General features: G+C 36.7%; 1 long non-coding RNA gene across 1 annotated transcript in view; it reads left to right on the forward strand.

Moving 5' to 3' along the window:
- Nucleotides 1-748, forward strand: part of LOC102262309 — a 46359-nt gene extending 45611 nt beyond the window's left edge. Inside the window, exon 3 of the long non-coding RNA XR_314213.2 lies at nucleotides 607-748. This is a non-coding gene — a long non-coding RNA (uncharacterized LOC102262309). The remainder of the gene's footprint in view (nucleotides 1-606) is intronic.
- Nucleotides 749-6000: the final 5252 nt, after the last annotated feature.

A 6000-nucleotide genomic window follows, 5' to 3' on the forward strand; every position in this document is an offset into this window, starting at 1 on the left:
CACTCAAAATAATCAATATATGTAAGCTTCTCTAGACATCTTAATTTTTAAGACCTAAAGGGAGACAGTAATAAGCTACAAAGCAATGTTAAAATTTGACATATTACTAAGTACTGAAGAGCTGGCTGTCAAAATACTCAACTTATTCATCAAAATAAATATTCTCCCATTATAATGTAGATATACTTGATGTTTACAATGCAATAATTTTTTTAAAAAATATGAAGATTTCAAACCTGCTAAGCTGTCAGTCCTCTATGACTCTGAGAAAATCACTTAGTATGATTAGGTCTTAGGCTTTTCATCTATCAAATAAAGCAACTAAATCAGTCTTTCCCAAACTGCATTGCATGGAATACTAAAAAAAAATCTACAGTGATTCCTAAATTAAATATGGTAAACATCTGGTGAAATAAAAATTAACATTGTATTCAAGAATTTCCCAGCCTTTAACATACTAATGTACGTAAAATATAAGTGGATGGGGTATATAATTTTTTCCAAATTTAAAGTTATTTTGTTTTGAACTACAATTCCTAGGGTATGTGTTCTGCAGAACATGCTTTGGCAATCACCACAACAAATAATTTCTGTGTTCTCTTCTAGGTGTGAAGTTCATTTTATATTCCCGAGAAACGAAAAGTGACCCAATTTACCAAGTTTTTATCACCCTATTTTCAAACAGAAAAGTTTAAAAAAAAAAAACAAGAATGAAAAGGAGAGTGAATCAGTTTCCTCCCTAATTCTGAAAGGGGTTGAAAACAAGGTGATAAAAATATTAAATTACATGAAAGTAATTGTATGAATGTCTATAAAATAACATGCATTAAACTTAAGACAGTAACATGTTTTTGGTACACTTTATTTAAAAATGTGTTTATTCTGAAAATTATGTTACAAATGCATTTACTGAATTTTAAATGAACTTAATTTCCCCCCTCTTTTTTACAAATGGTGTTATACTATACTCAACCTGGTGGAACTGGCATTATGTGTAAGAATCTGGGACTGGAAAGAGTAAAAATGAATGAGAAGCTCAGTCATGCAATGGCTGGTATCACTGGTAGAAAATATTCCTAGTCGAAGTCTAAAGATTCTCTGTATTCTACTACATGTCAAAGAATCCCTCCAATAAGTAGAAGTACTATTACCATTTTCATTTCTGCCTCTGAATCTTAGATCCAAAAAATCTGGTGACATGAAAATACATCATGCTGCCTGAAGCAACGCTTCTATCTACACTGGAGAGATGTACTGAGATGTCTGTCTTCAACACACAGAATTGTAATGATCAGAAACTATACTTATATACACAGAACGATCTTCCTAAATTTGAGGGTTGGGAAGAAGAGTCTACAAGTTTATTTCTGCATATTTTGTATTTGTTCAGGCAAAGTGTACATTTTACTGAATGGCCTGCATTGAGGAACTAACTCAGAATTGCTCTGTGGCATTTTCAGTTTTATGGCAATTCAGCTGCATGCCTACAGTATTCTTTTTAAAATACCTAAGGCAAATATTTGAGTATTAATTGTGAGTCTCTCTGGCTTCTATTATAATTTTATAAAACTAGTTTAACTATAATTCATAAGAATCTTAATTTCCACTATAAAGTATGGCAATAGAGTCAGTGAAAAAATCAGCCAATTCCTTTCCATTATCTTCTGAAATTCATCATACCCTCAAAGTGGAGAAGTGATAGCAAAACTAGTCTGGCTACTGAAACATAAGTGTTTGAAATGGATTATCAGATCCTGACGGACTGTTCCAACTGAATAATTTAGAGGGAAAAATATTGAGGAATGGGGAAGGCAGGTAGGACTAGAAAGAACTTGAAGCTGAATACTAGTTTCTAGACTGTCACTCTGGGCAAGTGTCACCTGGCCTGAGTCGCCTCATAACAAGTCACACTTATCTCAAACATTATAATTGACCATAAATGAATAAAAATTACTTGTAAAGTTGTCTGAGTCTCAATCTTTTGGAGGGTCAGGGGTGTAACAAGTAGGCTGATGGAAGCATCATGCTATTTCATAACTGTACATGTTTACACATCCTATTCTTTTTTTTTAAAATATATTTTATTGATTTTTTACAGAGAGGAAGGGCGAGAGACAGAGAGTCAGAAACATCGATGAGAGAGAAACATCGATCAGCCGCATCCTGCACATCTCCTACTGGGGATGTGCCCGCAGCCCAGGTACATGCCCTTGACCGGAATCGAACCTGGGACCCTTCAGTCCGCAGGCCGACGCTCTATCCACTGAGCCAAACCGGTTTCGGCCACATCCTATTCTTTATACCAAAAAATATCACCCAAGGCTGCCTGACTTCAAAGCCTATTCTCTTAACATACTAAACAGTGCTTCTCTCATTTGTAAAATGGGGGTAATAAAATATGTAAAATGAGAGTAATAAAATATCTACCTCAGAAGACTGCTTAAGGACCAATAAACCACAAAATGCATTAAGATTTGCAACAAATTTACTCCAGACTTAGTCTCTCCTTCCTCAAAAAATCCAAAACAACCCAATAAAAACACTAACCAAAGAAATGAAAAGGTATTTCACAAAAGAGGAAATAAAAATGATTAACATACTGTGATTGCTGGTCTTTAAAGACTGGCCCAAAACAATTTTGCCCCTACCTGTATATGCATCTTCTCCTTTGACTGTGAGATAGGACTGAGTCTATGTTGAACAGTAAAACATAGTGTAAGTGATCCTGATGATTCCAGGCCTATAACTGGTCCGGCAGCTTCTTCTCTCGTGGAATGCTCTTTCTTACAACCCAGCCATCCTGCTGTGAGGCAGCCCAAGGAGCCACAAGGAGCCAAAAACCCCAGCTGAGCTCCCAGTCAAGAGTCCAGATTACTCTGAACTATCTAACATTTCAGTCATTCCAGCCCCAGCTGACTGTAGATGACTGCAGATGACTGCAATCATCCCAGCACCACAGCTGACACCATGAAGCAGAAGAACCTCCCACTGAATCCACTGAATTGTGAAGAAAATACTGTTTTGTCACTAGTGGTGTACTTTAGTTTTATAAATAATTGAAACATATTATGACAAAATTTCCAGGTATATACCCTAGCAAGCATGCACATATATGCATCATAGTAGCATTTTTAAAAACTGGAAGCCCAAGTCTCCAACACTACCAAATGTATAAATGCAAGTCAAAGATTACATAGAAGATATTACTATTTTTTTTAAAGCTCCAAAGCAAAACTTAGCAGTATGTTCTCTAGAGATACATGAGTTTTTATTTTTGTTTTATAATATGGCAAAGGGAATGTTAAACAAAACTCAGGACAATGGTTTCCTAGTGCCAAGAAGAAAACCAAGATGATAGGCTAGAAAAGGAACTTAAATAGATGTGAAATTGGTAATGTTTTAGTTCTATAGTTGGGTAGGGGTTTCTCAGGTGTTTTATCATTGTGTTCAGTTACATATATGGGTATCTATGTTCTTATATACAAGTAGGAGTTTCAATATAGCTTGACTTATAAAAGTTAATATAACTTTATATTATGTTGCAATTTACACCGAACAGTTACAACTATTTACTACACTTTTAGAAGTCCAGAATGATTTTTACTTTACTAGTAAAAGGAAAATCTTTTCTTTCATTTTAAATGCTGTTTATATTAGACACTATTTAAAGTGGTAAACTATTATAATAACCAAAATTAAAGTATCTTAAATAGGAGAAAAGATTTCCCTTTCTAATGAAGTGACTGACTCATTTTAACAACCTTCAAAAAATATATCTTAAAAAGGATATTAGTTGTGTGGGGCTGGAGTGGCTCAGTTTATTGAGCGGCGTCCTGTGCACCAAAAGGTTATAGGTTCAATGCCCAGTAAGGGCACATACCTGGGTTTCAGGTTCAATCCCCAGTCGAGGCACATAGGAAAGGCAACAATGGGTGTTTCTCTCACATCAATGTTTCTCTCTCTCCCTCGGGTGAGGCTTAAAAAAAAAAAAGATATTAGTTGCTCCTCAAGCTCATTTTTCTACGTTGAAAAAATGACTGGCCTTTACACAATTTTAAGATTAGATTTATTTCGTCAACCACATTTTTTTTTAAAAAAATTTATTGATTTTTTACAGAGAGGAAGATAGAGGGATAGAGAGTTAGAAACATCGATGAGAGAGAAACATCGATCAGCTGCCTCCTGCACATCCCCCACTGGGGATGTGCCCGCAACCAAGGTACATGCCCTTGACCGGAATCGATCCTGGGACCCTTGAGTCCACAGGCCTATGCTCTATCCACTGAGCCAAACCGGTTTGGGCCACATTTTTTCATTATCTTATTCCTTCAAATGCCAAAAAGCTGGTTAGCATATTAAAATAAAAGTTTTCTTTAGCTAAGGTCTAGAGTAGAAATAATTTTAGTATTGAAATTAAACTTCCATGAATCAAATGTGTTAAAATTTTAAAATTATGAACATATGCAATGTTCTGATTCTCAATATATTCAACAAACTCCACCAGCTCACTGTAACAGATTTTTTTAAAGGCGCATTGATAAAGATTTTGTTTTTAAAGCACACATTTTTAAGCGAAACATCTAAAACTGATCATTATAGCATATCAGGTTTAGGACTTGTTAGGTCGAAAGGGGGTCCAGGAGCTGATGCATGCCTCCACCAGGCAGATGGTGAGGTAGATACTGGGCCCTTCCTAGAATCCGTAACAGGCCAGTGCACCAGGTAAATGGTGACGCAGATGCCGGTCCCGCCCTGGAATTCCTAACAGGTCAGCTACCAGACAGATGAGGACACCTGGAAACCGTGACGACCCCTGACGACCCCTGCGGCGGGAAATGGTGACGCAGATGCGCAGATGCCGGTCCCGCCCTGGAATTCCTAACAGGTCAGCTACCAGACAGATGAGGACACCTGGAAACCGTGACGACCCCTGCGGCGGGAACTCCCACAGCTCATGCTCCCCCGCCCTCATTGAACAGCTGTATAAAAAAAGCGCCCCCCTCCCTGTTGGCGTGGATCCACGTGCCCTGTCTTTGGGGTTCATAGGTCGCCCGGGGACGCAGAATAAAACCTCTCCTTCCTTCCTTTTCTGATCAACTCTATTTCCTACGCCGCCTCCTGAGCCACCTAACCTAACAGGACTCACAGGAATAATGTTATTACGTGGAATAATAGTATAATTAAAGAGCTGACCAGTCATTTTGTCAAGAGTTCAATCCATAGTAAAAGAAGATAAAGACTTTATGTCTCGGCTTATTTAACTCTCAAGATCTACAATATTCAATGATCCCCCCCCCCCCCCCCAGTAACTGACATGGACAAAGATATTTCCATTGCAGAAACAATTTAATGGAGACAAGAAAGTTATTTCCGTAATGAGTATTTTTGTTTAGTATACTTGAATTTCTTATGAGCAAGTTTAAATGAGATCAAAGCTGTGGTGCCTTCCTTAAGAGTTACTTAATTTCCATGTTAATTACCTATATTCATAAAGTTAAGTCAAGAGCCAAGAAACCAAGTGGATCATTAATCTAACCCCACCCAAACTCATCATTAGCATGACTTTAGTATATTCCAATGCCTGTATATACAATGATAATATCTATTCTTACTCTTCCTCCACATCAAGATAGATTATTCAGTTTGGAAATTTTACTTCTACTGCTGACATCTGTCTTATTTCATCTATTTTAAAAGTTAACAACACTGAAACTTTTATCATTCATGTTTTTTAGATATTAACTAGTCTGTCTTTTCTTAATCAGTGTTCTTCAACTAGTGAGTTAAAACTTGAGATAGAACTCCCTAAGAGTTCATTGTACTTGGGAGAAATACTCATGCAACAAAAAATCTCCCTCTTTTAAGGTTCTTCCTAAATTATCCAGCCAATCAGCCATCTCCCAATTGCTGATGGTAATCAATGACATAAATTACTTCTGTAATCATCTTAATCAATTCTTTCCTTCTATAAAATTAAAAAGACACCTTAATTGAAAAAGA

This window comes from Myotis brandtii, unplaced genomic scaffold (genome assembly GCF_000412655.1).
Source record: "Myotis brandtii unplaced genomic scaffold, ASM41265v1 scaffold506, whole genome shotgun sequence".
NCBI lineage: Eukaryota > Metazoa > Chordata > Mammalia > Chiroptera > Vespertilionidae > Myotis > Myotis brandtii.